A 12,162-nucleotide genomic window follows, 5' to 3' on the forward strand; every position below is an offset into this window, starting at 1 on the left:
AGCTATTCTCTTGCCTCAGCCTCCAGAGTGGCTGGGATTACAGGCGTACGCCACCATACCTGGCAGATTTTTGCATTTTTAGTAGAGATGAGGTTTTACCATGTTGGCCAGGCTGGTCTCGAACTCCCAACCTCAAGTGATCCACCCTGCTTGGCCTCCCAAAGTGCTGGGATTACAGGTGTGAGGCATCACACCTGGACAGTTTTGTAGTATTTTGTTCTGGCAGTCCTAGGAAAAGACTACACCCTGACTTTACCATTTCTACCACAAGGCAGGCAAGGAAGTCCCCAAGCACCAGGAATTCCCCTGAGCAAAAGAGTCTGTGACACCCTGTCTCCCACCCTTCTGTATCAGGAGCAAGGCTGCAAGGTGAATGAATCTCCCAACATCCACCTGGGAGCTCCATTGCCCTGAATGAGCTCACTTTCTATTTTCCTGCCAGCCTTTCTGCCTGTCTCCCTCACACCCACCCCTATACTCTGCCATGACAAATCACTATAAGAAAACCTTATCACCAGGCGCGGTGGCTCACGCCGGTAATTGCAGCACTTTGGGAGGTTGAGGTGAGCAGATCGCCTGAGGTCAGGGGTTCGAGACCAGCCTGGCCAACATGATGAAAATCTGTCTCTACCAAAAATACAGAAAGTAGCCAGGTATGGTGGCAGGCACCTGTCATCCCAGCTACTTGGGAGGCTCAGGAAGGAGAATTGCTTGAACCTGGGAGGCAGAGGTTGCAGTGATCACGCCACCGCCCTCCAACCAGGGCAACAGAGCGAGACTCTGTCTCAAAATAAATTAATTAATAAAAATTTAAATATAAACAAACAAAAACCACCTCCCTGTGCTAATGGGGGACTATCTCAACCTCATAGAAAAACAGCCAGAACTCCTAACTCAGCTTCTAGTCTTGTGATTGTGTACCAGTTTGCAATGCACTTATTATGGGTTAGGTCGTGTACCCCCAACCCAAAATTTGTATGTTGAAGCCCTGACCCCAGTCCCTCTGACTGTGACTATTTGGAGAAAGGATCTCTGCAGAGGTAATCAAATTAAGGTGAGGTCATTAGGGTGAGCCCTAATCCAATGTGACCGGTGTCCTTAAAAAAAAGATGAAATTTGGATTCAGATGTGCCTAAAGAGAAGGCAGTATGAAGAGACACGGAAAGAAAACGGCCATCTACTAGCCAAGGACAAAAGTCAGGCGCGGGGGTGCATGCCTTTAATCCTAGCACTTTGGGAGGCTGAGGTAGGAGGATCTTTGAGCCCAGGAGTTCAGGACCAGCCTGGGCAATATAGCAAGATCCCATTTCTATGAAAAAAAAAATCAAAAAAATTAGCTGGGCATAGTGATGCCCTCAGGATGCTGAGGTAGGAGGATCACTTGAGCCTCAGGAGAAGAAGGCTGTAGTGAGCCACACTGTGCCACTGCACTCCAGCCTCAGTGACAGAGTAAGACCCTATTTCAAAAATAAAGGAGAGAGCCCTGGGCAGATTCTTCCTCACTGTCCTCAGTAAGAACCAACCCACCTGACACCGTGGTTTCTAATTTCTGGACTCCTGAATCACATGAGAGGCAATAAATGTCTGTTGTTTAAGTTGCCTATAGTACTTTGCTAAGGCAACCCTAGCAAACGAATCCAATGCTGAAGATCACTGTTACTTCCACTGGGGATTTAGTGCTGGGAAGAACCTCCAAGAGCATCTGGTCTGAGCCCCTTACTTCACAGACAGAAGCACTCAGATCTCCCCTTGGCCCCATTCTCCCACCTTCCACATGTCAGTGGGCCCCTAATCACCCTAGGCTGTCAGATTCAAGTCACAGCTTTGCAGCTCAAGCACGAAAATGATTATTATAAGCAAAACTACAGGGAAACAAGTCAGAACACCAAAGCCAATAAGTACGTTTCAAGGACTTCCCAGGCGCATTTTCTGACAAACAACTGATGTTCCCTGCCCAGGTCTTGACACATCCTGAGAGAGAGGCGTGAATATGACAGCTATGTTCATGGTGAGACTTGTACAATTATTTTAAAATGATATGTCACTGAGACTTTACACAGATTCACATTGGCCTTCTACCTAAAGTCATCATAACCAGGAAGGCTTTACAGTCTTATCACATACTCAGGGAACCTCAATAGGACCCTGTAATGGATAAACGCACACAGAAAGCCTCACACATTGAAGGCACTCAAAAAATCATTTGTCTAACTAAATTAAATGACGGCACCTACAAATTGCCCTGTGCCCTCGACTCCCACTAGAGTAGGATGGGTGTTGACTCATCAATACAATTTCCCAGGGACTTGCTTAATAAAACGATTCAAAATGTAAGGGGAAAAAGGATGCTGATCATCTTAACGCTAAACAAAAGGTCAGTTAAATAAACTATAGAGTATAAATGCAATGAACTTTTATGCAGTTTGCAGAATGATAATCACAGGACTATAGGAAATATGTATGACATCAAACTTGTGAAAAAAAGCAGTATACAAAAATGTATGCCACTTGTCCTTGCAATGGTAAAAAAATAATATGCAAATCACAGAAGACTGGCAGGCAATGTATAATAATTTAAAGTAGTTGAGGCATTGGGTGATAAGAGTGTAGGTTTTCCCCTCTTTCTATAATGCTATCTTCCTTTTATGATTTAAATATATTTTAATAAGGTCCAAAAAAAGGTTGAATACACAAAGTAAGGCTCATTAGCTTAAACAATAAGACCTAAAGTATGTATCAAAACACTGTCAAGAAACCCAGGGCTCCTAATTTTCAACTCAAGACTCTCAATCAGTAATAATACACTCTGTATTTCTATCCACAGCCACAGTTTAGATGTTTAAAACACCCAACTCTTTGGAAAGCCAGTTTCAATTGAAAGTTTCCATGATTTGTTTTAATCTATCATTTCCCAAGAATTTTCTTCACCTCATTAGCTCTTCAACAGGCCAGCTGCAGAATGAGGTTGTCTCCATGTGATGAGAACCAAAGACCTAAGGAACCTCCCTTCCTCCCTCCTTCTCTCCAGTTTTCTTCCTACAAGCACAGGTCCTCCTCCGAGCCCCTGGGGCCTGCCCTCACCACCAGGCCACCCTTTCACTCTGTGATTCATGTCTCTTCCCTATCAGTTTCACAGACAGATGGTTGGTGAGGCCTGGGCTTCGATGGAACATCTGAGCCATATGGGGCCTATAGACCCACGGACTCTCACCACCCACCAGAGACTCCATTCCTCTGCCTTCCTAAATGCTGCCTGGATGCTCCCAGGAAACCACAGGATCAGGGCAAAGTGTCTAAGCTGAAGGCTCCTTTTTCCCTCTCTTAAGCCTCAGAAAAGGCTAGAAAGTGGGACTTTCCACAGGGCTCCTGGCATGTACCCAAAGCTGCCATCGGGGAGCCACCTGACACTTGGACATTCGAATAGTGTCTCCCAAGGTGCCTGCTTCTGAGGTTGAGAAAGCTATGCTGAGTTCTTCCAGAACTTTCTATAGCCATAGTGGGCAAGCACCTTCTAGTCCATTTTAACACCAAAATTCATTTTGTATTAATTTTAGCAAGTATTGATTATCTAGCATATAAGCCAGCTATTATTATTGCTCTAACTCCACTGCCAGGGCTTTAATATCCCCTCCAAAACTCATGTTGTAACTTAATCCCTAATGTAACAGTATTTTAAAAGTTAACTGGGGCCAGGCACAGTGGCTCATGTCTATAATCCCAGCCCTTTGGGAGCCCAAGGCAGAAGGATTGCTTGAGCTCAGAAATTTGAAATCAGTCTGCGCAACATGGCAAAGCCCTGTGCCCACAAAAAATACAAAACGTAGCCAGGTGTGATGGCACACGCCTGTAGTCCCAGCTACTGGGACTGGGATGGGAAGAGGCTTGAGCCTGGGAAGTTGAGGCTGCAGCAAGCTGAGATCACACCACTGCACACCAGTCTGGACAGAGAATGAGACCCTATCTTTTTTTTTTTTTTTTAATAGAGACGGGGTTTCATCATGTTGGCCAGGATGGCCTCGATCTCTTGAACTCGTGATCCACCTGCCTCGGCCTCCCAAAGTGCTGGGATTACAGGCATGAGCCACCACGCCCGGCTGAGACCCTATCTTTAAAAAAAAAAAAAAGAGTAGACTGGGCCGGGTGTGGTGGCTCAAGCCTGTAATCCCAGCACTTTGGGAGGCCGAGGTGGGTGGATCACGAGGTCAACAGATCGAGACCATTCTGGTCAACATGGTGAAACCCTGTCTCTACTAAAAATACAAAAAATTAGCTGGGCATGGTGGTGCGTGCCTGTAATTCCAGCTACTCAGGAGGCTGAGGCAGGAGAATTGCCTGAACTCAGGAGGCGGAGGTTGCAGTGAGCCGAGATCGCGTCATTGCACTCCAGCCTGGGTAACAAGAGTGAAACTCCATCTTGGAAAAAAAAAAAAAGAGTAGACTGGATCACGAGAGATTCATAGATTAATGGATTATCATGGGAGGGGAACCAGAGGCTTATGAGAAGAGAGATTTGAGCTAGCACACTCAGCCCCCAGCCACGTAATGCCCTGCACCACTTCAGGACTCTGCAGAGTTCCCACTAGCAAGAAGGTCCTCACCAGATACAGCCCCTGACCTTGGTTTTCTCAGCCTCTATAACTATAAGGAATAAATTTTTTCTTTACAAATCACTCAGTTTCTGGTACTCTGTTATAAGCGACAGAAAACAAACTAATACACCCCCCCCCCCAAAAAAAATGGTTTGAAAGACTTTAGTCAAGCAAACCGTGTTAGCAAAGAATTCATTCTCTTCCCCATCTTATCTTTATTAAAAATACGTTGATATAGCTACCAATCAGAGCTTCAGATCAGTATGAAACAGCAGGGCTCCAAAACTGAGAGTCTGTCACTCTAGCCAAAAGCAAAGAAACTGAATTTTAATTTGCCTTTGCTTCATCCAGCATTTGGAAATATGAATCATTGATCAAAGTGATACCAGCAGCCCCATCAAGCTTGGGAACTCAAAGTTGGAAGTCACTGCTTGCAGGGGGTAAAGAATAAATGACACACACTGTCCTTGGCTTTGAGAAACAAGGAAAACAATAATGTAAATGTGTCCTTACAAAACAGTTAACTACAGAAGCAGCTCCTTGTCCATTGCTGTTCTAACACATATACTGACATCGCTTGGCTCGGTGTCCCCCCTCAAATCTCATGTCAAATTGTAATCCCTATCTTTTGTTGGAAGGGCCAAGTGGAAAATGATTGAATCAAGGGGGCAGCCTCCTCCCTTGCTGTTCTCATGAGATCTGGTTTTTTGAGGGAGTGTAGCATCTCCCACTTCACTCTCTCTCTCCTGCTGCCACGTGAAGAAGGTGCTTGCTTCCCCTTGCCTTTCACCACGATTGTAAGTTTCCTGAGGCCTCCCAGTCATGCTTCCTGTTAAGCCTGTGAAACTGTGAGTCAATTAAACCTCTTTTCTTCGCAAATTACCCAGTCTCAGGTAGTGCTTTGTAGCAGTGTGAGAATGAACTAATACATAGACCAATTAGGTTTTTTAGCCCTAGAGAGGAATATAATGCATGTATATTATCATTCTGGTGAACGGAGAAAACAATACACATTTGTCAAATAAATGAACAGCAACTCACTTTTTTTTAAGACAAATGATTTTTACAGGGCACACTCTTAGGCAAAACTTCTGGTACCTGATCTCGCAACAACATCAAAGTCCAAAATTAATCAAGAAAGTAAGTGCAGCTGCTGTTCTTGGGGGCTAGGAGAGACCCTGGGTGATTAGGTTGGCAGGAGACCTAGTGGGTGGGTGCTCACCCTGACATGATCTCCTCCCCCTAATGCTTATTCATTCTCTTCTCTTAAAGAGGCTTTGCATTTTGGAGCCCTTGGCGGTCAGGATTGTGGTTACTGTTCTGAAATAGTGAGGGGGACTCAGGGAGTGAGAGCAAAATCCTTACAGGACGTGAACGGTATGAGTAGGCAGAAAGGAAACGTTAGAGGACTTCCTTGATGGGGAGACTGGCTTAAACAATGGCACAGAGATAGAAATAAACCAGGAGTGAAAAAAAGAGAGAGAGAAACAAGCAAAAGAGGCCGGGCGTGGTGGCTCACGCCTGTAATCCCAGCACTTTGGGATGCCTAGGTGGGCAGATCATCTGAAGTTAGGAGTTCAAGACCAGCCTGACTAACATGGAGAAACCCCATCTCTACTAAAAAGACAAAATTAGCCGGGTGTGGTGGTGCATGTCTATAATCCCAGCTACTTGGGAGGCTGAGGCAGGAGAATTGCCTGAACCGGGAGGCAGAGGTTGCCGTGGGCCAAGATTGCACCATTGCACTCTAGCCTGGGGAACAAGAGTGAAACTCTGTCTCAAAAAAATAAAAGAAATTAACCAGAAGCAGGCAGGTGTGGTGGCTCACGCCTGAAATTCTAGCTCTTTGAGAGGACAAGACAGGCAGATTGTCTGAGCTCAGAAGTTCAAGACCAGTCTGGGCAACATCGTGAAACCCCATGTCTATTAAAAATATAAAAAATTAGCCAGGCACGGTAGCATGTGCCTGCAATGTCAGCTATTGGGGAGGCTGAGACACGAGAACTGCTTGAACCCAGGAGGTGGACAAACAAGGATGAAGTGGTCACTCTACACCACATTGCACAGAAAGTAAGCTGGCCATGAAGGCACAGAGCTTTGCAAAGTGTTTTCTCATGAGCAGGAGGTGGAGGTTGCAGTGAGCTGAGATCGTGCCACTTCACTCCAGCCTGGGCAACAGAGCGAGACTCTGTCTACAAAAAAAATAAATCAATAAAGGAGAAATTAACAAGGAGTGTTTGGCCAACTCCATGGAAACTGGGCAAGCCATTGCAGAAAGGAGTTTTAGATGGGATGCCTACGGATTCTACTCTAATTCATCTGCAAATCCACATCCACACAGGCCCTATGTATCTAACATTATAGCCCCTTAATTATATAAAATTTTGAAACTTTTAAAAAAATTATATATATATGTACATATATATATATATATATTTCTCACCCTTGAGAGAGTACCAGTTACCTAAGAATTGAAAACATCTCTCACTTCTTTCTACCCACCACAAAACCAATTTCCTTAAGAACAAAAGCTTCAGGAACTATGTTAGTCTGAAAATAATGAAAGTTTTAGAGTCTCTACTCCAAAAGTTTCATTAAAAACCCTGCTGAAAGGAGGGGTTGGGGAAGAATCTGGACACAGTAAGTGACAAGGATGGGGCAAAACCAGATTGGAGCTGGGGCTGGGTGCGGTGGCTCACGCCTGTAATCCCAGCACTTTGGGGGCTAATGCAGGTGGACCACCTGAGGTCAGGAGTTCAAGACCAGCCTGACCAATATGGTAAAACCCTGTCTCTACTGAAAATACAAAAATTAGCTAGGCATGGTGATGTGCACCTGTAGTCCCAGCTACTCAGGAGGATGAGACAGAAGAATTGCTTGAACCCGGGAGTTGGAGGTTGCAGTGAGCTGAGATCACACCACTGTCCTCCAGGCTGGACGACAGAGTGAGACTCTATCTCAAAAAAAGAAAAAAGAGAAAAGAAAAGGCTGGAGCTGAGAAGTCTGTTGTTGGAGAATGCAAATAACAGGTGGGGGACAAGAAACACTACCCTCCTGGTGACAGAAAACATGCCCCAACGTCAGGCAGTGGAGCATGTAACATCATACCTGTTTCCATTCCCAGAATAGGAGAGAAACATAGAGTAACTGAGTAAATCAAACATCTTTCTTGAGTTTCCACCGCACTGGGTCTCAGAGCCATTCTTACAAAAGGAAGCTCACTAGGTCCAATCTTATCTGGCCCCCTGGGGATACTGTGGGGCTTGATGCGGTAACCAACCATTCTGGTTTACTCAGGACTGAGGGGTTTCCAGGGATGTGGGGCTTTTGGTGTTAACTGGAATAGTTCTGGGCAAACAAGGATGAGGTGGTCACGCTACACCACATTGCACAGAAAGTTAGCTGATCATGAATGCACAGAGCTTTGCAAAGGGTATTCTCATGATCTACATTTAAATGAACGGTGGGAGTCATGAGCAGTCCCTCCACGTGTTTAGGCATGCCAAAGGGCGGGTTACTACTTTGCTACTCAATGTGTGGTCCCTGGGCTTGCAAGGTAGGCACCACCTAGGAGCCTGTTCAAGATGCAAAATCTAGCAGGGGCTGGGCACGGTGGCTCACACCGGTAATCGCAGCACTTTGGCAGGCCAAGGCAGGCAGATCACCTGAAGTCAGGAGTTCACGACCGGCATGGCCAACATGGTGCAACCTATCTCTATTAAAAATACAAAAATTAGGCAGGGCGTGGTTGTTCACACCTTTAATCCCAGCACTTTGAGAGGCCGAGGCGGGTGGATCACTTGAGATCAGCAGTTCGAGACCAGCTTGGTCGACATGGTGAAACTTGTCTCTACTGAAAATACAAACAATTAGTCAGGCGTGGTGGTGTGTGCCTGTAATCCCAGCTACTGGGGAGGCTGAGGCAGGAGAATCACTTAAATCCAGGAGGCAGAGGTTGCAGTGAGCCGAGATCGTACCACTACATTCCAGCCTGGAAGACAAAATGAGACCCTGTCTCAAAAAAAAAAAGAAAGAAAGAAAGAAAGAAAATTAGCTGGGTGTGGTGGCACGTGCCTGTAATCCCAGCTACTCGGGAGGCTGAGGCAGGAGAATCACTTGAACCCAGGAGGTGGAGGTTGCAGTGACCCAAGATCACTCCACTGTACTCCAGCCTGGGTGACAGAGTAAGACTCCATCTCAAAAAAAAAACAAAAAATCTAGCAGGGTACAGTGGCTCATGCCCATAATCCCTGCATTTTGGGAGGCTGAGGTGAAAGAAGGATTGCTTGAGCCTGGGAGGAGGAGGTTTCAGAAAGCCATGATCACATCACTGCACTCCAGCCTGAGCGGTAGAGCAAGGCCCTGTCTCAAAAAAAAAAAAAAAAAAAAAGACGCAGAATCTTGGCTGGGCATAGTGGCTCATGCCTATAATCCCAGCACTTTGTGGGCTGAGAAGGGTGGATAACTTGAGATCAGGAGTTCGAGACCAATCTGGCCGACATGGTGAAACTTGGTCTCTACTAAAAATACAAAAATTAGCTGGGCGTCACGGCAGGAGCCTGTAACCCGCGATAACTCCAGCTACTCAGGAGGCTGAGGAAGGAGAATTGTTCGAACCTGGGAAGTGGAGGTTGCAGTGAGCCAAAATAGTGCCACTCTGGGCAACAGAGTGAGACTCTGTCAAAAAAAAAAAAAAAAAAAATAGAAAACAAAAAACCGACATATAATCTCAGACCCCACCTTGATCTCATGAATGAGAACCCGCATTTCAACCTGATTCCTGGGAAATTCATACGCCCATCAAGCGTGAGGAACGTGGGGTTGTTAGATAAAATTTGTTCCTTCAGTGGCCGGAGTCTGTGCATGTGCTGTTTTATTTTTACTGTTTCAATATCAGAAGAAACCATCAAAAATTGGTGCCAAGTAAATTATAGCTTTTTATGACCATTTACAACATGACACTGCAGGAAGGCTGCAGGGAACACTGCCTAAAAGGTCATTTTATTTCCTCTCTTCATTCCCTTCTCCAGATTTCAAGAAGCAGAAAGCAGCAGCCCAAAACATTTTGAATGTAGTGGTTGCTTTGCTTATGAGGCCAGGATTTCTCAACCTCGGCACCGCTGGCATTCTGTGCTGGCACATTCCTGGCTGTCGGGCTGTGCTGCATGGGAGGATAATTACCAGCATTCCTGGCCTCTACCTACTCTTCCAGGTACACCTATTAGGTACACCTCCTCCCATTGTGTCAGCCACAAATGTCTCCAGACAATGCCCGATGTCTCCTAAGGGGCAAAACAGCCCCCAGTCAAGAAACACTGGCTTAGACAAAGAAGCCCTGCTCATGAAAACAAGAACCAAAAGGAGACTCGAGGGAGCTTGTGCTTGCCAGGGAGTTTGTTCAAATCTTGAAAACTATGGTCGGCATCGTACAGTGGCTCACATCTGTAAACCCAGCACTTTGGGAGGCCAAGGAGGGAGGATCACTTGAGCTTAGGAGTTTAAAACCAGTCTGGGCAACATAGGGAAACCCTGTCTCTCTCATTTTTTGGGGGAATGGAGACTTGCTTTGTCACCCAGGCTGGAGTGCAGTGGCGCAATCTCAGCTCACTACAACCTCCTCCTCCCAGGTTCAAGCGATTCTCCTGCCTTGGCCTCCCAAGTAGCTGGGATTACAGGCACATGCCACCACACCCAGCTAATTTTTGTATTTTTAGTAGAGATGGGGTTTCATCATGTTGGTCAGGCTGGTCTCGAATTATTGACCTCGTGATCCACCCACCTCGGCCTCCCAAAGTGCTGGGATTACAGGCATGAGCCACGATGCCCAGCTTGGGAAACCTTGTCTCTACATAAAATTAAAAAACTAGTGGGGTGTGGTGGCACCCCCTGTGGTACCAGCTACTCAGGAGGCTGAAGCAGAAGAATTGCTTAAGCCTTGGAGGTGGAGGCTGCAGTGAGCCGAGATCACACCACTGCACTCCAGCTTGGGTGACAAAGGGAGACCCTGTCTAAAAAAAAAAAAAAAAGCCCTGAAAACAAGGCCACACCAATCTCAACAGGCTCCTGGAGAGCACCAGCTGGGTGACCTGCGGGCCCACCCCATGTCGAAGGGGAAGCCGTCTGCCAGTGACACTAATGAAGACAAGCAGTCCTCAGCTGCCAGGGCTCATGCCGTCTGCCCCACCACTTACAGCTGCTCTTTATTATTTCAGCCACAGAGTGCAAGAAAGACCTTTTGCCTTTTTATTAGTGTGCCATGCTGAACGATATTGGAGGTTTTCTAGCAGCATTGTTAAAAATAAAATAAAATTAAAAAAGACTGGATAGTTAACATTGAAATCACCAGAGTGAACCATCTGGCCCAGTCCCCTGCCATTGTCGGAAGAGGCAGAAGGCCATACCAGACGGGGCATTTGCAGCGCTGGTGCCTGCTGTGAGCAGGTGCTATTTGCTGTCTGGGCAGCCCCAGGAGGCTTGTGGACTGAGAAGCCACTCCCATCTCTGCCTGCAGTCTGGCCTGGGCCACACCCTTCCTCAAGGCGTGTAAAGGAAGTTAACTACTGCATTGTCCATTTTAAGATGCACTTTCTCCTCCCTCCTTCCACACTCAGTTCAGCATCTTAGAAATCTGGATTCATCTTGCACGATGGCCATCAGACGGGTGTAAGGTAGGATGCAGCCATCAGGCCCTGATGATGCACCAATGTCAAAAACACCTGCAAAAAACTCGCAGGATGGTCTGGAAGGTTCTGAGGAAAATCCAGAAGCAGAGGGGTATCCTTTTGGGCCATAAAAGACAGATGCTGGTCATGGAGAACAGGCGAGGAGGTAGGGAATCGGATGCCTCTGGAAACGTTCCTGAAGATGCAGAGTGGGCCAGCCCTACCCTGCATCAGTACTACTCAGAGTGTGGTGCCTGGACCAGCACCATTAGCATCACCTGGCAGCTGGCAAGAAATGCACATTCTCGAGCTCCATGCCAGACCTACCGAGTCAGAACCTCTGGGAGTGGGCCGGTGCGGTGGCTCACGCCTGTAATCCTAGCACTTTGGGAGGCAGAGGCACGTGGATCACTTGAGGTCAAGAGATTGAGACCATCCTGGCCAACATGGTGAAACCCAGCCTCTACAAAAATACAAAAATTATCCAGATTTGATGGCGGGTGCCTGTAATCCCAGCTACTCAGGAAGCTGAGCCAGGAAAATCTCTTGAACCCGGGAGGCAGAGGTTGCAGTGAGCCAAGATCACACCACCACACTCCAGCCTGGGTGACAAAGCAAAACTCTGTCTCAAAAATAAATAAATAAAGAATCTCTGGGAGTGGAGTCCAGCAACCTGTGTCGCAAGCCTCCAGGATGCTTGGATGTAGGCTCAAGCTGAGAAATGCTGCTCTACATATCTGACTTAAATTGACAAACTTGACTTAAATCGATATTAGCAACAATGGCCTTTAGTTCTTTTTTTTTTTTTTGAAACAGAGTCTCATTCTAGTCGCCCAGGCTGGAATGCAATGGTGCAATCTTGGCTCACTGCAACTTCTACCTCCTGGGTCCAAGCAATTCTCCTGCCTCAG

This window comes from Callithrix jacchus, chromosome 5 (assembly GCF_049354715.1).
Source record: "Callithrix jacchus isolate 240 chromosome 5, calJac240_pri, whole genome shotgun sequence".
Classification (NCBI taxonomy): domain Eukaryota; kingdom Metazoa; phylum Chordata; class Mammalia; order Primates; family Cebidae; genus Callithrix; species Callithrix jacchus.